At 38.6% G+C, this 21086-nt stretch overlaps 1 long non-coding RNA gene across 2 annotated transcripts in view; it reads left to right on the top strand.

The window, feature by feature from the left end:
• LOC108449629 overlaps positions 1-21078 on the top strand; it is a 64738-nt gene extending 43660 nt beyond the window's left edge. The window contains exons 4-6 of one of the 2 annotated variants that reach the window (XR_001865867.1): positions 15062-15119; positions 20528-20621; positions 20830-21078. This is a non-coding gene — a long non-coding RNA (uncharacterized LOC108449629). Of the gene's footprint in view, positions 1-15061; positions 15120-20527 lie in introns of both variants that reach the window. The other variant, XR_001865866.1, reaches the window with a different exon arrangement.
• The last annotated feature ends 8 nt before the right edge of the window (positions 21079-21086 follow it).

Below are 21086 nucleotides of genomic sequence, written 5' to 3'. Positions count from 1 at the left end.
AAATGTAAATAAACTGTGAGTTTTTATATCTTTCACAACAGGGATTGCTCCCCTCTTTATTCCTCTTCTCCTGTGTGGGAAATAGGGCTTTTTCTGCATATTGCTGCCTGCCATCCTTTTGTTTTTCCACTTCTAAAGATTTTTTCTTCCAGATTTTTCATCTATTAGGTTTGTATATTCAGTATTATTTAATCCTTAGAAAGTGCAAAGTGTTTGAATTTCATAGTTTTAAGGTATCAATGCTATCATTTTGGGGCATCTACTTCCCTTTTGACTAGGAAATGAAATTTCCAAAGTTTACATGTTCAGTTCCTCTTCCCAAACCTTCTGGTACATGTCTCTCTGATGCAGTTATCTTTTGAAGAGCTACTTCTTCATATAGACAAGAATAAACAGCAAATAGCCAATGATTTATTTTACCTCTTGAGCTTCAGCGTTTGAAGATATTTGTTATCTGGGAACAATGACTCAGGTAACGTAACTGGAATTATTCATGGGTTATGGAGGATGTTAAGCTCTTTTTATTCTGTATTAATAAGAAATCAAATGACCTGTGAGGTCTTTAACAAACATACAAGTGTAAGTCTAATGCCCTGCAAATGAGCAGTCATTCACATTTAACATATGACAAAAACATTGAAATTGGGGGTTCCAATGCCAGAAGATTAAAAATACTCCTTTTAATAACAGAATATCTCCTCAGCAGTTTGGAAAATGAACACATAAATACGTTAAACATATTTAAAAGATGTGGTGTAAAAGTATTACAATGAAATGCAAACCCAATACACAGGCTTGGTTCACCAACATTGGCTTTTGTATGTATCAGCAAGCTGAGTCAGATTTTGGAGACATTTAACATTATGCTTATTCTCTTGAGGTTTTGAGGGTTGGTTTTTGGAAAAGAGTAACAATATACTATCTGTTTATTCTTTTAAAATGTGGTCTGAATACTTAAATTTTGTGGGACACGGCAAGTAATTTTACTTTTACCATCCACATTGTTCTAAGTAGTGTTTTCCATACTGTGTTCACTAAGCAAATTCTACCTGTGGTAAATGTAAGCAGTGAGGGATGGAAAAGTACTCAGAATTTGAAACTTGTTCTGCAATGATTTCCCACCTAATCATCATTATGTTTTTTTGAGAACTGTCTCTGAAATGGAACTCCCTATACAGGCAGTCACTTATATGCATTACTAACTCATGTTACTTGATTTTTGTGATTTTCCCAAGATAAGAAATCTTATTGGGACATTGCTGCTTGAATTTTATTCAAACTAATCAATCAGAACAGAAAATGAAGACATTATTAACATTCAAACTGCATTTTCACTTCCCACAGACATGTTTTTTATTATTATGACTAACTGTGTCAGCAGTCAGACTAGACATAGACTCATTGCCAATTAATATAAAAATTCCTTTCTTTGATTTACTAGGAGAGACTGAGGGGAGAGAATTGTTTTATTTTAGTTCGTGCATTTCCTTTCCCCAGGCTTCACCTGATTGAGGTATTTGCTCTCTGTGGGTCAGTGTATTTTAAAGTTATTAATTACTTCACTCCAATCTATACTTAATTAAAGCTTTAAACAAAAATAAATTGGTTGTGTTTGGTGAAAACGCTGTCAGTCAGATGGGATTTTAACAGCATAATAGAGCCGATACATCTGTTTTGTTTATAGCGATACTGAATGACCTTGAAGTGTTCATCTGGCCAATGTGGACTCTTTAAGATAAGAACCCAATTTCTTTTCTTCTCTTTACCTGGGTTAGGATTAACAGTCTGCATTATCAAAAGGATATTAGTACATGACAAGCCTACAGATATTTATTCCGTTATTTTGCTTGCTGACACTTAGAGCCAGCATGAAGGCACTGTCAGCAGAACTCATATGTTTGACTGCAGCTCTGGCTGAACAGAGAAGATGGTAGCTTTAATATTCACCCTCCAAGATCTGCTATTGCATTTCTTAAAGTTTCATTTCGTGACTGAGCTGAACAATGCTGTTGTTCTGTTGCTCTGAGAGGCAGAATTCAGAAATGAAAAGTTACTAGATTGAAACAGCCATTTCCCTGCATCCTTAGAACAGAGAGCAACCAGACTAAGAGTTAGGTATTAAGCTCTTCCAACCCTCTCTCCTTTGCTGGAATGATTAAAGTCCAGAGGACTTTGTAGCTGGTATCATTTAAAACCAGCTGGGCAAGAAAAGCATTTTCAACATGCCACAAAATATTCTGCCCTATTCTAGACATCAGTGATAGCTACTCTGCTATTTCTATACTTTTCAGTTGCCAGCCAGGACTAGGAACACACGTTCTTTCCGTAATAAAAATAGAAGCATTTTCAGTAAATAACTCTATTATAAACTACATTTTTATCTCAAATTCCACATTTATGCAACATACCATGATGTCCTATTTTTCATCCAGCTGTTTCTTTAAGTTTAATTCTCTGTGAACAGAACTTGCTTTTGATATCCTAGAGAGACTTTTATACCTTTTAAATAACATAGATACTCTGTTTTCTTTGGAATAACTACTATGGTCTTGTGAGGTGTTCCTCCCATCTTCCTCCCTTCTGTAGTACAAATGCACTCCTTTAAAGGCAGCATCTGGGCCAAAGTTTTCTCCCACTTATATAAAACCAAATGTTAAAAATGAATTTTAAAAAGGTCATTGTTTGGGCTATGAGTGCCAATCTGATATAGATGTTACTCAAAACTGAACAGAGGAAAATGCCCTTTTGGCTAAGATCAAATTTAGCTCTGGTTTAATATCTGATTTATCTTACATCTAGCATTTTCTAGGTTAAAGCTTTAAAAAAATGGTATGTAATGGTCACTAACTTTTTTTTTTGTGTTGCATACTCTTGAAGATCTAGGCAACAGCTTTTGAAATGTAGTTAGGTGTATATATTCACTGTAAGTTGAAAACCCTTACAATACCTTTAAAAATTAGTCTCCAAACAACTCCAACATTTGCTAGTCTGTAAAAAATTGCATGGTATTACAGGTTGCTATCCTGCTGATCCTGAAAGACAAACCTTCTTCTACCCTGATATTTTCTATGTGTATGATCTTCACACTCAGAACACTCTGGAGGTTCAGATTGTCAATATGTACCTTGCTGGTTGGAAAATGCTGTCTCCAGTCTCCTGGGACTGCTACATTCAGGAAGCAGGCTGAGCTGAAGCACTCATGGACACAGAGGAAATACAAGGCAAGGAGTTGAAGGAGGAAATGGAGAGAGAGACAGAAAATGCATGAAAATATCACCCTCCAAGTCATATGTTTGTGTCACATGGAGGCTTTGGCCGCACAGATTTGGCAGGCCCTTTAGTAGAACCTACAGCTCTCTGGCAAGAGCAGAGGCAGAATGTCAATTTACCTGAGTCAAAGAGGAGCCAGTTTAGTGGAGTGTGAATTTGCAGTGTACCTAAAAGGGTAGGCATAGATGTACAAGCAGAATTTCATGTTTATATTCCCATTGAGTAAGAGAGATTTTCACAGAAATTTCATTGCATTCAGCAGAGATTCCTAACACAGGAAAGTCTTGCACAAGGTATGCAAGTCATGGCTTCCTTGTATACCTGGCTAAGTTACTGAATATTCAATCTTGTGTGTGTGCATGGAAGCCCTGAGAGAAGATGCACAGAGAAACATAAACCTAGGTAAATATTTTTTGCATCTGCAAATTTTTCTTTGGTGTTGAGAATGTAGTGAGCTTCATTTTTTCAGAAAATATAGGAAGTTGGGAAATAATATAAGCATCATACACAAAGGAAAAGCAGACAGTATGCAGACAGTCCAGAAAAATGAAACACTTGACTGTGAGAACTTTTTAAAATTGTGAGATATTTGTAGTGGTTCAGCCTGTGCAAAACAGATCAATAAATTGAAAAGTTGTTCAGCAAAAGCTTGATCAGTTCAGGTTTGCAATTATCTTTGACTCAGTAATTACATAACTCTGGATCCTTTCTACCCATCACATCCTCTCACAATTACTTTATTTCCCTTAGTGTCACAATGTCATATCTTAAATTAGTTGATAATGAATTTGGTAGGATCATATCTTGTGTTTTATAAACTGTTACTATTTTGCATCTCTAGTGTGGACCTCATGATACTTTTTAATGTTAATAAATTCCCTTCAGATGTAGAATCTTCAACTGTTTGATACATAAAAGTGGCATTTCTGATCTGTTGGTTTTTATAAACATCACAACCCGAGTCAGCAGGTAACAGGGAAACAGATACTGAGGCTGTGAAGAATTTGGTTTCATTAAATATCTTAGATATCACTGGAAGTTTTTTATTATTTAATACAAGACCTTTCAGATGGTTTACTTTAAAATGCTCATAGGTAAATTTTCTTAGTCGTATTAATTTTCCCCATGTCAGTGCAGGCAGTGCTTTAACTTTCCAAGACTCTTAAATATCCTCAGCATATCTAAGCGAGTCAGATACATAGGGCCTCAGTTATTTTAAGCCAATACTTTTGTCTAGAAATAATAAACCTACCGTGAGAAAGTTGATTATTATGGCAAGTGGATGCCAGTGGGCGGCAATGTGGGTAAAGGAGTTAGCAGAGCAGTATGGCCAGGTATTTTCTCCATGCCCAGGGGGCAGAAGCAGCACTTCTGCTGGCCAAAGGCTCAGGTGAACACTCCAGTGTTACTCATATTCTGGTTCCTGGCTTTAATCCCACTGCATTGGCAGAGGGGTCAGTCCTCTGAAGGTGTTGTCATATGATAGGGGATGCTGACATTACCAGTGCTCCCCTAGCAGAAGGCAATATGTGGGTGTGAAGTGGGCTTAGAGAACATAAGCTCTGTACAAACATCGTGCTCTTTCTGCAGGTTAATCAGGTCTTTAATAAAAGACCATGAAAATGTCAGCAGTCTGAACAAATAAACCAGAATTGTAACTGAATGTTCATTCAAACAAAGAAATATAAACCCTTTTTTTATTAATGTTCTTCACACAGAGAGAAAATGGATTAGAATTCTAATTACAAAATGTATATTTTAGGAATATTATCTATAAATTTCATAACAACTGAATATACATTACACATTAATCTTACAGAGATGATCACACTTTAGACCTGCAGTACTCATTTTTTAATGAAAATTTTTTCTTGGTAAACAGATTAAATAAATAGAAGAATTAACTGATTAAGTAGCCCTTTGTGTAGGATTAATTGAGAGATAATAATGACAGGAGGGAAAAGATGATAATTTATGTATAAAGGCAGAAGGAAAATCATTTGTACTTTCGGTTAGAGATATAAAATGCTCTTTAGCCAACATTTTCTTGCAGGTAGTAGTGAAATACAGCTAGGCATGGAAATACACTTTTCTGAATACTGGATGATGAGACTGAATGGTGACTAATAACACCTGGTCTTAAAAGATCCCACTATTGTATCCTGAATTCTATATTAGATATAACTAATTATCTTTGCAGTTAGTATAATTCCTGTGATACTGTCCTAGAAGGGGCTGGGGGAGGTTTATGTGTGTTGTTTTTTGTGAAGATTATTTTTTAAAATAATATGAAAACCAGCTGACAAGGCAGTTTGTTTGCTTGCTCTTCTTATAACACTTCTCTCTCTACTCTTAAAATACTGTAGTAAATTTTCTTTGGGCTTGCTTATCCGTAAAATAAAGTTAATATAATGACAGATCTCCTAATCACTGGAATGTAGATTAAAAGACAGAAAAACTATATGTTTTGTACACTGCAGATAGGTGGTAATACAGTTGGTAAAGCAAGATGGATTAAATTGCAGCAAGGAAAATTTACATTTGGTATGAGGAAAAACATCCTCTCTTTAATATGGAGGAGATGAAACATTGGAACAGAAGCCTGGACAGACTCTGTAATTTTTATTTTTTTCAAGAACTAGTAAGACAAATATTGGAATGACAGTCATGTCTGATCTTTCTCTGGAACTGAGGATCGACTGTGTAACCTTTGTAGAAGAATGAGTGTGGAAGGAATCATGTATTACCTATCTAAAAAGACTGATGAGAAAGTCAGTATGCACTTCATCATTTCTCACTGTATGAAATGGTTTCTATCTTTTTTTTTCCTTCTTCTTTTCATTGTTTCCAGATGAAATGGAACAGGGTTTCCTAGATTCTATCATTCCATGGATCTTGTCAAAGTTGATCATACCTGCAGAACCATGACCACATCTTCTGGATCCTCCCTGCACTCTCAGATTTGCCTCTATTTGCATTGCCCAGCTGGAGATAAGGTTAAAAAGAAGATTTATACTTAGTAATGCAAGGTTGATTCTAACTGACATCTTGTTTTGGCAAGGCTTCTCCTCTTTTATATGTTCAACTCTAAGCTCTGGTTTCTTGGCTTTTTTTTGACATAGGTGTGATGTAGTGCCATCGTGTGGATTCAGAATGGGTGGAGGCAGAAAAGTGGCTTGAAAGACAAAAGTAGGTGTGGGGTGGGTGAGCAGGTAGTTTGAATCACCACAGCCAAAGAAATGAAGGTGTTATTCTAGATTATCAGGTTCTAAATAGCCAGTCCTCCCAGATTTCTTGAATAGTGAGCATCATTCAATCTAGTAAACTCTGGAAGCAATAAATATACGTAGTTGTAATCCAGAATTTGTCACAAGCAAAAATATAGATAAAGAAGAATTCTTTGTAAGTGCTCTTCTCCTTTCCTAGATGCCTTTTTTTGTTGCATGTATATCACACTTATTGCACAATCAGTGCAGGTTGATATACTTGTAAAAAATTTTTTCTCTTTGCACAATAGTCACCTAACTAAGCTCAGCAGCATAAATTGATTATGCCAGGACAGTGGAATCCAGAATGGGACAGAAAAAAGAGATACACAGAACAGCCCTAATGGAGACTGTCAACTGCTTTCTATGTGGAAGCAACTAAGTCTGGAATGGGGCTTCCCAAGTAGTCCCCTAAATTGGACCATATTTTGCAGAATCTATTAAAGAAAAAAGCATAGAAGAGATCATCAAGTGGGATGTGAATAAAATACACTGTGTTGTAATTGCCCATGGAAGACAAACGTTTTATTGTTTGTTATGTAGAAAATAGCAGTGTGTATTTCGAAACTTTTTAATGAGTTAAAATATCAGTCTGGAATTCATGCAGTAACAGCTTGAAACCCTCTAGTGCCTACATGGGTAAATGGGTAAACTGCTCTTGGCAGCTGATTTAGCTTGCTGATTTTGGATCAAAGCATAAGAAAGTTTTCATCATCATTAGTCTTTGCAGAAAGGTGTTTGAGTGTCTAACAGAGTTCCTGTTGGGTACTGTCCCTGTCACTGAACATATTATCCAGACATTAATGTTGATAGCTTTGCCAGTGTGTTTATGAGAAAGGCAAAAATCTGAAGAGGCACAGACTAAACTAAGTCCTCCCTTCCTTCCTTGCTATGGCCTTGATACTGTACGTGAATAGGAAACCTATTATTACCTCTGCAGTGCCTGTCTTATGGATTAATAGCAGAATTTAGTCTCCCTGCATGTTAACATGCACTACTCTCTCAGCAGCAATAAATTCACACAAAGGTACCGGCAGTTCACCAAAAACATTGAGTCCTGTGCTCTTTTGTTTCACCTCAGGTGCACTATGCCTGAGATTTCATGAGTGGGTCTGCTTGATGACTAGTACATGAGAGAAGCCACATTACTGCTTTAATTACTTATAATGAAGGATCACGGGATGGTGATGTCATAATTTTAAGGCTGGATATGTCTAAGTGCACTGCCAGGAAGAGGAAAGTTGAATGATGATTTGTGTACCTTGGACACAATTCAGGTAAAAACCACTTCAAAAATGTTAATTATTTGAGGTCATTTTCTATTGCACAAGATCTGTTCTTTAGAATTTCTTCCAGGTTAATAGTGTTCAGCCTGGGCTGGTTTCACAAGAAAAAGCAGCAACTGTGTGGGGGGAGGGAAAAGAAAGAGACAAATGGTGTGATTTATCGATGTGCACTTTGCTATTTGTGACTAACAAAGAGATGGTTCACAAATGTCTCAGACTCAAAGCTGTGATCTGTCAGAACTGCTGAGCTGGGGAAATACTACCACTAAGTAAAAGTAGATTGGTCAGCAGTTGCAGACTTATCTGTAAGCAGGTCATCCCATACTATCTGCATGTGCAGCAGGCAGACCATTTTGCTGGGTTAGGAGTAAGATAACTTTGTGTTATGTTTATCAATCAACGGTTTTAATTAGTTACATCATTGACTAATAAAAATCCTCTTTGATTAATTGATTTTTTTTTTAAATCTGGCTTACACATGCTTTATTACAAGGTGATTTTTCATTTGAACTAAATACTTTATTATCAAAGTGCAGAAGGTTCTTATCACTTCTGAGGGAGTGGAGGAGTAAAAGTGTGCAGAGGGGAAGGAATGCTGACATCTGTCAGGAAAAAAGATATTAAAGGTACTACTGATCAATGTTAGTCTGATAAAAAATATTTGAAAGCTCTGTGAAATAGTTGTGAGGGTCCCCACATTTTTTTGAAGTCTACTGCTATTTGCAAAAAATCAACCTTTTTTCAATGAAGGGTTTGGGTTTAATATTATAACACTTCTCCTATGCTTTGTGTTAATGTTGATAACAATCTGTAAACACTCTTTTATTTACTAAACAATAAATCTAATGCTTATTTACCGTTTTCTTAACACCTCAATTCTAATACAGTTATATATATATATACACATCATAGGATCATAGACTATCCTGAATTGGAAGGAACCCACAAGGATCATCAAATCAAACTCTTAGCCCGGAACAGACCATCACTAAGAGTGACATCATGTGCCTGAGAGCATTGTCCAAAAGCTACTTGAACTCTTGAAAAGGCAAACTTATCACGGTTAGTTACGTGCATACGAATTTGCTCACCATAAGCCTGAGGCAAGCTTTGCTGTAGTTAGAAGATCCCATCACAGTAAACAAGTGGTGGCATTGACTTGGCTCATGAGATCCTAATCCACACATGTATGTCATTAGAGCTTGTGATAGTATCTCTGGAGTGGTAAATATGCTGTATGTGTCACAGAAATGAGCTTGCAGAATGCCTGGAAACACTGGAAGAGCATCTTAAGTAAGTTGTTACACCTAGTCTTCCAGGGGAAATGGACTGAGTTGTATAGTACATGTTGGGTTGTAGGACTTTGGAATGCTAGGCTGGAAAGTGTGAGCCTTGAATAAGAATCTAAGCAAAGGAATTTCTCCTGGCATATGGACCAGGATCCAGTTTTATTTTTCTTCATCTTAGTGGCTTTATGCAAGTGATAGCATTGAATAACTTTATGTTCCAGGGTCTGTCATTGACCATGTTGGCTGTTTCCCTTGATTGTGAAAATGTTCCTGCTTGCTTGTTTCTGTCTTGAGAAATGCATTTTATTAGACTAGTGATCCAGAGCAGCAACGCAATAATGTGATTGCAGTTCTCCAAAGACTATTGTGGGTTCATCCACAGGCCTAGAAGTCTGAGTAACACCTGCAGGATCAGAGTGAATTACACATTTCTGATTTTCAGCGGATGGAGGTTTAATAAGAAAACATCAAACTGACTCAAGATGAAGCAGCCTGGTAACTGACTTTCAACCAGGTCAGACAGTGGGTGTTTGGTGATGACTGTACATTGCAGGGAATGAGGAATGTACACAACTAAGCTTACCTGGGGGTCCCTACCAACTTCCAGCAGACAGGGAAAACTTTCCTTTATCTCTTCCTGCCTGTCAAATACTGTGGTCCTGGTCTGTATGTACTGATTCTGAGTTCAGCTAGTGACTCTGGGCAACTCACTTTATATCACAGTCCATCTCTGGGGTGTCTAATAGCAAATGTGTTTTTCACTGGCTCCCTTTTGAGATGAATAATAATAATAATAATAATGATAATGGAGAGCATGTGGTTAATGTTCATGCAACACTAAGAGAAACAGACACGAGTTATTTCCATGAACAACACTGTATTTGTATTACAGAAAGATAAATCATAAACTTATTTTGCACTGGAGCAACAAAAGCAAACTATGTTATTCTGATACTTGCAGTGAACTTTTTGTCTGGTGTCTAGATAGGAAGTAGTTGAAGTACTTTTGCTGCAGCAACTATGTAAATGAGAAATATTCCATGCCTGCTAAGGCACCATAGCTCTGCTTTTTGGTATCTGACGGTTTAAGTGCCTATTGTTAGCCATAGGATGTTGAGCCAGTAGCTAGTGAATTGCTTTCTGCAAATGGAGAGCATTGCCTTAATTCTAATACGTGTGCAATATTCCAGCTACAAGTCTTTGCTAAGCTTTAGATCACCCTTATGCAAAAGCAGTGAAGCAGTTGATGTGCAAAAGGGAAAACTGTCACTGCCAGATCCTGTGTTTCAGAGCATGTCCACTCACTTACTGGAGAGACTGAGCAGCTCAGCCAGGCTCTGAGCTAAACTGGCTGGTGACAAAATCGCTGCATTTATTCACTGAAGCCCAGTGCAGCTTCTACTACTAGCTGTGGAGTCAGTATTTTCACACTGTGCAGGGCAAAAAATATTGGACGGGTGGCACATTCAACTTGGGAAAGAAACTTACACTGTTGCCTTTGCCTTTAAACTCGATCAAGAGTCCTGTCCCAAATGTTGCAAGCTCTAACACCCGAGACTGGCTTTAGATGCTGACTAAGGAGATTGCAGGCTGCTTGCTGATTTGTACTGGGTCATGGGTGGCAGCAAAACAACTTTCCCAGGTTCATTGCACAGCTTGGAGCAATGAGGCCACTCCTGTGGGCTCTATCAACAGTGGCTCTGGGCCACTCTGTGTGCCACTCTGTGCTGTGACTTGCAGCCAGTCTGTAGCGCTCAGTACCCAAGTCTAAAAACAGTGTGGGCCTGGGACCCTAATTTCCTCAGGCAACAGATCCTGGTGAGCCCTATACAGTTAAGACATCTCAAGTCAGTCCTGATGTTTCACTCAACATTTGTGTTGGAAAGGTGGCTGTTGGACAAGACATCGACAAGGACTGAGCTTGTCCTGCCCTGAGGGTGTCCTGCTGAAGAACGTTCACTGCTTCTGTGCAGTGATGCATGTCTTTAGTTCAGGTGCCTTCACTGTGCCTCGTGCCAGCCCTTGTGGTTTTATGTCTGTATTATACAGTCTTCAGGGAGGCACTTGAACACTTGGTTGCAAAAGGCTCATTAGCAGAAAGAGAAATTACACAGAGAAGTACAATAAAACGTAGACGAGAAAATGTGTACCTCAAAGTTCAAGAAGGAAGTTGGAAGTACAAACAAAAAGAAGCTCAGAGGACAAATCTTTAGTGTGATCACATAGTGGAGACATTTAGAATTCCGACTCATGTAGGATTGTGTAGTGACATTAAGTCACTCTGCTTAAGTTAAGTTCTGAGTCATCTTTATGAAGTCACTGCAGGTTTCTTATGGCAATAATCAATAAAAACTTCTTTTCAGTCTTATTTCAATCATTTCCTGGAGGGAAAACAATTTCCAGGAGCTCTCTCTTATGGGTAATCACAGGAAGTTTGAAGGGGATAGGTGTATTGCTGACACAGGTACAATGGCATTTCAGGATGTATTTGAAAAGATTGGATTAGATTCACAATGAGTGCACAGAGCAAAACAACTTCATCTGAAAACATCCAGCAAAAATAGTTTGATTAGTATTGTAGATCAAGGCTCCTAAGCTAACAGCCACAAATTTGGGATCTGTGAGACACTTAAGGGAGGTTAAATCTTTGAAATCCAAAATGGAAGATGTTGAAGGCAGTGGGTGCATTAAGGTTACTTCTGGGTTGTGATTTGAGGTTTTTTGTTTAATAGCTTTGAATAAGCTATTACTCTTAACTTCACGCTCTGACAGTGTGGTTCCAGTTGGTTTGTGCTATAGCCTCTTGTCATTCTCTGTCTACTTAAAATTCTTTAAGTCCCCAGTGACTTGGAAATCAGTTCTGACAGAGCAGGCATTCTTGTTTCCAGTCTTCTACAGAACAAGATGTCAGCAGGTGACAACCAGTGTTTCCTTAATATAATTAACAAGGTTCAAAGGACTTAATCTGTGGCCCCTTCCTGTGAATGTCTTACTACTCTGACACTGTTTCCCACCAGCATCTTAGGCGGTGGGTATTGAGGACTGTCAGCTTAATGTCTAATGTTGTACTTCAGTGTAGACTGCTTAATTTCGTGTCCTCTAATCTGTGGAACCTTGTTAAGAATTATTGTGTTAGGCATGCAAAATAAACTAGATTCACCAAAGGCAGTACCCTCTTAGCTTCTTGGAAGACTCTACTGAGCCAGTTTCAGGTACTTTTAACTTGTGCTTTTCTCTTGGTTTCTGGCCAGTGGCATGGAAAGCTATGTATGCTTTGTTTCAGACAGGCAATTTTTTGCTTAATTTGATTTGACATAAAGCATCTTTTCCATGTAGACATACAGCAGCCTCTGAAACAAGTGCATACAACACCGCTACAATAGATCCCAACAGAGCCAGGATTGTGGTCAGCAGAGTGCAGATAAAATTCCCTACAAAAAAATATGTAAGTAGTTACTATTACATAGGGGGGACAAATGGTATTATACAGGGAGTCTCTATCACTTTAGGCTGTTTCTGTGATACCCTCACAAGTTGTGGGGCTCCTTCAGGAGACCTAGCCTTCCAGTGTGGCTGGGGACTGCATTGGCTGCACAAGTCAACATCTTGTATGTCCACACCCCTACAACTCTGCTCTAGGACTTCATTTCTTACAGTCTCCAGGATCATTAGTTAGAGGCATTGCAGCTTTTTAATACAGCAGACATCCCTCTCATTCAGAGATGCCTTATGCAAAGCATTTGCAGCAGAATCAGTATAAAAAACTTAAGACAAAACCACCTTTCCCACGGGAGCACTTCCTCAGTACATGTTGATGAAATATGTCAAGACACTCTAAATTGACTTCTTAGGTTCACTGCATGGTTTCTCTTTCAATCACCATCTTTTGTCCTGTCTGTGCCTTAGTTGTATGTATTTTGTTACTTCTGTGGTTGATTTATTGGTGGAGAGACCAGCTGTGCCTAGTTTACATGAGCTGTGATATAGGAGGGCTGAAAAGGTCTGGCTTAGCTTAGAAATATTGGAGCTGTAAAAATGATGATTGCAGGTTGATAGAGCATTGATTTACCTGACTTCTGTTTACCTGGATCAGTCAAACCAGTTTGTCCCAGGTGTTAACTGACTGGTGTTTCAGTGTAGAAAGTGTAATGGAATAAAAGGCCATTATCTCATTAATTTTTTTGTCAGAATCTATGGGATAAATAGCAAATTTTTCGAAGTTTTCTCTTCCAATTTTTGAGTGGTGAGCCTGCTCCACAACTATTGCCCTGCTTCAAACACCACTTTGTGTGGCCTTGCTTGTATTCACTGAGCTCTTAGTTTTAGTTAAATGCTGCTGTATCTGCTAACAAAACTGAGACAGCTGTGTCGAATTGCTCTGAGCTGCCGTGAGTTAGAAACAGGAAGCTTCTAACAGGAAGTTAGAAACAGTTTCCTTCATATATGCTGCTTCAGAGAAATTCCAAGGAAGACGAATTTCTCTGAGCTAAAATACAGAATGCTCCCCAGCCCAAACAAACAGAAATAGACTCTGAGTAGCTGAACTGACCATGATAACTCAAAAGAGAAACTGCCTAGCCATTGATAATAGGAGACATATATGACTGTCAGCTCATCTCATAATACGCATAAATTAAAAACAGTTGGTAACCTACTTTTGGTTATCTCCTTTAGGCACTTAAAGTTTCTCTTGTCTTTCTCTCCTGGGCTCTGATTCCTGCTCTTTAAGGTCATGGAAGTCAAGGCACAAAGGAATAGTAGAATGAACTTCTAAGGGTTTATATTATTTCTATGCATGTGTGTAAAGGTAGGCATAATTTCACTAAAACAGAAATCTGTCTTTCCTTCTATTGGAAAATGAGAAAAATAGATATGAAACTGTTCTCAGTGATTTGATTTGCAACACCAAGACAAAAAAAACCCCATTACATTTATAATCTTTTAAATACATGTTTTATACAGGTAGAGTTCAATTTACTGTTATCTTGTGCTGTTGTTGCTGTTTTTACTAGAGAAAGTGCGGTCAGAGTCTTGTGCTACAAAATGGGTAACTGGACAGAGACCCTGTCTCTTCTCCTCAAATAAACCTTATGTAATATTTTGCACTTTCATATAGATAAGTGTATCTTTTAGAAGAGAAATGGTGTCAGTGTATACTTTGGAAAGCTGTCATGACCTGGCATTTTGAACAGGGACCTAAGGGAAGAGAGGGTTGTTCCCATTTCCTTGAAGAATCAATCCACGTCTGCCTGTGTTTTAAGCCTCTAACTAAAGGAACTTGCACCCTCAGCACTTTCTGAAGACTTTCTGCTAAAACTCCAGAGCAGTCTGTTTGACCATAAAGTGTTCTCCACTGTACAGAGCCTTAGGGCCATGCAGGATATTAGATGGTCAGGAACCTTGTGCTACTGGGTGAATCCCTTCTGGGCTGGCCAAGACTTAGCATCCTTCAATTTGCTTTTTGTTTGCCATGATGATTTTGAGAACTTTCTAGTCCTTTTAAAGTTCAAATTATGACCAAATTCCAAAGTTAAAGAACAGATATGAGTTATGGCATTTTTTTTGATGTGTTATTCTTGTTTTGGTTTTTGTTTTGTTTTGTTTTGTGTTTTTTTTAGGAAAACCTGGTTGCATTAATATGCTTGGCATCTTGGTCATGGCTACCTACAGTAACTAGTACAACAGACTACTTTCCTTTTAAATAGTTGGTTTTGGCCATTTAAAATCTTGTGGTAACTTATGCAGCACTCAGTGTGACTCCATGTGGTATAATTCTGAAATCTTAATTTTAAAAAGTTTTAGGAAACTACATACTGGAAAAACCTACATTAAAGAACAGTATTATAGTATTAGGCACTCAAAACAGGAACAAGGTTTACCTTTTCAATCTGAATTCACCCCCTTTGTTCAGAGTATCTGTACATGTAATTGTATATTTTTGCATTTACAGGACTCTGGGCTTACTCAATGCAGAGGAAAAACAAAGAGGAGTCCTTTGTGAGTCTCAGGTATGTTATTTTGAGGTTATATCTTTGGGTTGAATCCTGGGAATTCACAAGTTCCAGCACTAGTTCTGACACTCATTTCTGTCTGTTCCTGAATGAGATCTGTAAGGCTTATCAGTGAGCAAATAAAAAATGCATGGGGCAATCTCGATCCTCACATTTCCTCACAGGCAAGCTCTTGACTTCATTTTTAATGTAATGCTCTTTAAATGTAGAGACTGTGTGCATGTGTAATAGAAAAACACATCCTGTTAGATCGATGGAATACAGGGGCAAACGTGCCTCTATAAACCATGGCGCAAATGAAGATGTGTGACCTGACTATCTGAGTGCTCTCTTTTATGGCCATGATACCATATATTTAAAGATATAGTTTAGTGTGAATCCAGATCTCTTGAATTAGCCTAGGATCATATTTCCTGGTTTCTAGTGATTACAATTTAGTAACATATGGTGCTGAAAGTAAATCAGATTACGTAGATCATTTAACCCAATACAGGTTAACTTAGAGGTGAAGTCCCTTATAAGTCCTGATTCTGATATTTTTATACTAATTCCTATAATGACAAAATTAATTGTTATTCCATTGAATGTGATCTTCTCTTCATTAACTTTGGTGTGCCTTCATGCTTATATTCATAACTGAATAAAGGTCATGATTTTGTCAGCTCTGCCCTGACAGAATTTGACCTGATGGTTTCAGAGACTGAAAACTATCAGGTCACCATTTCCCCTGATGGCATTGGGGCCAACCGCCCAGTAACATTGGTTATAGTGCCTCTGTTCTGAACCTATGAAAGTTTAAAACAACCGAGGCCCTGTCATTGCCACTATGGCATGTACTGAACCTTGCTGTGGGTGGCAGGAAGAGTAGCATGGCTGGGAAGTCTCTCTTGGCTCCCTCATGCAAAGCTGGCTGTTCCTCTTCTAAGGAGCACTGAGTCAAAGTTAGACCAGACAAGATTTCGGAGCTTAGTCATTGAACTTAAAGTGTATGGGATTTGATACTGCTCAAGGAAAACATACTTTTGTCAGCCCAATTGAACTGCTTTTCATACTGAAACCCAAATATTTATATAATTTTGGTTAGTTTCTCTATCTTATTAGTTATTTTTAAAATTATGATATTTGAAACTTCTTACATTTGCTTTTCAGGTTGAAACCTAGGGTATAGAGTTGTTATGTTTTCAAGTTCTCTGCAGCCAAATGTATTAAAGAATGAAAAAATAAAATGAAAGCTCATCTTCACAAATATTTACTGGTCATTTAGGATGTATCACAGCTTTATTTGGCTATTACTATTTTTAATTAAGTTGGTAATGGAGTATTTTTCAGGGTCATCTACAAACTTCAGAAATAGTTGTGGTGGGTAAATCTGACTGTACCTTGGACAGAATCACTCTCCAAGACATTCACCTCCCCCAGGTCACTATAGGGGTACCGCAGCTGGCAGTGAGCAGGACGCTTGCCTTGGTCATAACCCAGGCTGTAAGTTCTTTATGAACTTTATGAACAAGAAGGGAATTGAGGTTACGCATCTCTCATGTGGGCTGTTACATTTGACACCAAATTCTAAGAAACTAGGATGAAAATAATCTTTTTATTGTTATGATCATAGTAGTGTATTATCTGCTGGAAATGGACCTGGAGAAGAGTCAACAAAGGATGTTTTCTATTTTGTTAGCTGGTTTTAATTTATCAGCTGCCAGTTTCAATGTATTTCTCTAACTAGTTTTTGGAAGAATATCTACCCCCTACCATTCAAATTCTGATGGGAGATGTGAGAATGTCCTTGTGTGTGTTCATAACATTTCCAGGCAGATCCAAAATGTTTGTTTAAAAAATAGAAAAATCCAGTCTTCAAAGTTCAGAAGAACTTTACTGTTCATACCGATGTGAAGAGATTTATCATGCCAATATTTGTTAATACCTCGGGGAAATTAATGCCTCTTGAATAATGGGATAAATGCTGAGCTTCAATGCCAACGTGCCTGTGGGTTACAACTGTTGGGTTTATGTTATAGTATGGTTCCAGGCAAAAAGGATTGTCTCTGCAAATGAGATAATTATGAGTCATCAGCCCTGTTGCTGTCCCTGATACTAGCCGAGGATATTCCTGCGGCGGTGAAATGACAGCCGCCGGCACAGCTCTGCTGGGTGCCCTGCTACAGGCACACCAGGGTTGCGGGGTCTCTCACACGAGGCAGTGCTCATCATCACAGAAAGAGGTTTACATCCTCATTCACTCACACTCCTGTAATCCTGCTGGCCCACAAGAGTACAGAAAATGTAACTCTGGATTTCACAGAGTTTTGGAACTTATATTATTGCAAGTACAACAGCCGAGCGCCAGTGTGTATCACAGCGACCCTTACTCCAGACACCTTTTCTGCCGTAACAGGTACATCCATGGCACTCCCGGGGCAATCCTTAGAACAATGACATGAAAACTGAGCTTTTATTTTCTGCCAGTTTAGAGGGCTACTCGAACAAGACAGATGCAAGATGAGATTCTGAGTAGAATTGAAACAAGAAAACACACATTGTTTGCAAATATTGGGAGAACTTGTTTCCACTTTGCACGGAAATCCTCCAGCATAGTCATCCTGTGCTTCATGGAAACCTGCAGCAATAAAGGCAAGCAGGTGAAAATTTCAGATAAATCAATGGTTAGAGACCTATTTTGGTACTGACTTCTGATGGCACCAGATGTTGAGGCTGTGATTTATGATTTCATGATGGTTTTGATAGTTAAGCTTATGCTTTCAGTGAAACAATCTGATGGCTAGGAATCAGGCAATTTTTGTGGATTAATGTATTTTCAAAAAGACTCTGTATTACATTTACAGTGACACAAACTACTGGTGTTGGAGGAACTTAGAATTTTATTGCCAAGAAGCAGCAGTGAGGTCAGAGGGCAGTCCTGGCGCAACCAGCTCCCAGGAGGGATAGCTTTGTCAGGATATTGGTTGTTCCTGGTCATGGTCCTGGCCCGGGCTCATGGTCTGTTCTGCTTTCCATCACACAGCATCTTCAGTTATGCCAGTCCCTTGTTACTGCTTTCACAAGAATCCTGGTTTTGCCTTGAAAATCTATTTATTGGACAATCCTGAGCTCTTGCTTAAACTTCTTGTTATCAGGACAGTCTTGTAGCACTTTCTCCCCAAGAATGATTTATTTCCTCCTGAGTAGAAAGAAATAGCTTCTTGGTTCCTTCTCTAGGTGCCAAGATGGAGACATCTCCTAGCACAGGTTTGCTGCTTCTTCATGGTAGTCAGTGTTTCTGACCAATTCATAGCACTTTTGGATGAGTATTTTAGGAAAACACACTGCTTTTAGCTCTTTCAGTGCTCTAAAGTGGACAAAAATTAAACAGATAATGTGGATAATGTGCAGTTTATATGTTAGCTGCATGTAACAAGTAGAGAAGAAAGAAACTGACAGAAGGATAGGAAAGTAAAGCCCAGGGATTGTGGAAAAACGTGTATATAAGAACTTTAAGTATAACATGCAGATAAATTCTTTGTCACTGTCAGGATCAAAATTTGATCTGTCCTTTTACTATTAGATCCAGCTCAGGAAGAATATCTGTTCAGTGCCACCCTAGTTGTAACTGTATGAAAGACTTGACAATTTGATCACAAAGTAGTGGAGAGTGTTAACAACCACTTTTTGTAATTTTAAAATAGTTTTTTTCTACATGATCAACAGCAGTGCCTCAGACTGAGTTTCTACAGTAACCAACCTCATAGCATGGGGGCAAAAAGTATTTAAGGCTTGAACTGATCAAGAATTGGATTTTAAACACAATATTCTAGGAGGAAATTTGCCTGAAAATATTTCAGCGTTTGTGCATGAGTGTTTGGAAAACATGGAAAGGCGGAATAGTCCTCAAGTGTCCTGCCCTGATGCTAAATGAACATGACCTAAGACTTCTGATGAAACCCAGAAACAGTTATCAATTAGCATCAATTTCAGGAAGCATTATTGTATCGCGACATCTCAGAGTGCCTTTATAAAAGAACAACCTACAATAATTTAATAGCTCAGCCTGCTGTGCCAAATAAATGAGTCAAAGCAGGGGGAAAAAAAAGAGAAGGAGTATGAGCCGTAGTTTCACAATTGAACTAGCCTGCAGGAAAGTGTCAATTTACTTCCAGAGTATTTCTGCTAGGAGAGTGATGGGAGGGAGATGTCACTGTAAAGCTTGAGCTTGTCTGGGAAATTAAGAACACCTCGCTTTTTTATTCCCCATTTACAAGCACTGACTTTCATTCAGTTTTCAAAAGACCTTCTGACAAAGAAACCAAGTGAATGACGTGAATGTGTATTTTATGCATAGTGGAGCAGAAGTTAGCTGTTGGAAGAAGATGGTTGCTATAGGCTTGTATTCCTCATGTAAACTCAAGGGCAGATGGTTCACAGCCTGTGTTGGGCCTCTTTAGGGATGTGGAAATCAGGCTGGGCAGGAAGGGTTTAAGTTTTTTCTCCTTAAGTTTGAATTTCAAGTGGAAAATTTTAAATGCCTCCAATTTGATAGGCTTTTGCAGGGTTTGAGAGATGCTGCAGTTAGGTTATTTTTGTTTTCCATATGGTAGGCTATCTTTCCTGAATGAACTGTTTCCTCAATATACCATTGCTTTTCCATGTTGACCATAAAGGAGAACAGCTCCAGGAAGAATGGTGACTACATTAACATGACAGAGGTGATCACAGTAGCTGGAACACAGAAGACACCCATATTTAATCCTGTTCTCATCCGAATTGGCCAGTTTTTTCCAGGTGTGCTGTGTGTAAGCTACAATCCTCTGAAAACACATAAAACTGCTTAGCTTAAAAGCCTGGAAATCAAATGAAAAAATTATTCTGGTGACCTTACTTCTGTTCCTTGTATGACGAACATGATGGCATCTAAAACCAGTTCTAGTGTGCTGGAGCAGAGCCTGAAGCTGGCAGAAGAGTATGGCTTTGGCTTCAGTTGCTGAGATGCCAGAAGAGATTGTAAGTCCTTGAAATTCTTCCAAGAAGTCACTTTGTCCTGGATGAAAACTGGCATTTATCAGTGCAGATGATAGTGGTGTATTTTAGATGGCATCAATATTGATTTGTATACTGCACGAGCTTTTAAATATGATTTAAGATAAAGCTTAGCTTAACGTAAGACATTTCTCCACAAAGCATTGATTTAATGTTAATGTTTTATATGTTGCTTTCTTTGCTATAGACTTTCCTCTGGTTTATGGAGACTCCCCAAGTTCGCTTCTCAATTCCCTCTTTCAGGCACTTGCAAAAGCCCCACAAACACTTGACACATAAATATTCAAAAGTTTAACTTATACTACCTGACAGGCAGCTTCAAAAACAATTGGTGGTCATTAGTGGTCATCTCAAATTCATTATTACCCTTCCAGGTGCTTGGACTTGGCTTACTGTTTTCCCAAGCCTTATGAAGACCACGGGAAGAAGATCTAACTTGATGAAGATCTAACGGAAAAGTTAAAATAGGTTAGTTCTTTTACCATTCCTATAGGGTAATTTCTTGTACTTTGCCTCTTAAAGTGCTGGGTATTGTAAGAAGAGTCCTTACTAGTCTAGAGAGAGAATTTCCTATTTGGCTTCAATTTAAGTAATTTATAGCAATTCTTGCTAGGCGCAATGGCACTGAGTATCAATCTACTCTGTGTATCTACTTGACCTTGCTTGGGCGTTTCAGAGTGTGAAGGCTGGGGAAAGACGAACGCTGTAGCTGCTGATCTGCGTCTGAATCCTGACGACCAGATCTCTGGAGCAGCGCTGTACGGAAGCAACATCAGCTTTCGGGAGAGGAGTAGAAAATATTTCCGCGGCAGGTTGAAGATGCCCTGACAGGAGAGGGCAAGGTAGAGGGGCAGGGTTTGTTTCAGCCGGGAGTCGCTGTGGCCCCTCCAGAGCCTGCGCGGGCGCGGTGCCCGCGGGTGTTGCGGGGCTGTG

The sequence above is a fragment of the Corvus brachyrhynchos genome, unplaced genomic scaffold (assembly GCF_000691975.1).
Source record: "Corvus brachyrhynchos isolate BGI_N302 unplaced genomic scaffold, ASM69197v1 scaffold279, whole genome shotgun sequence".
Taxonomy (NCBI): Eukaryota; Metazoa; Chordata; class Aves; order Passeriformes; family Corvidae; genus Corvus; species Corvus brachyrhynchos.
Note: the sequence above shows the minus strand (reverse complement) of the source record. Positions and strands in the feature narration are given on the sequence as shown.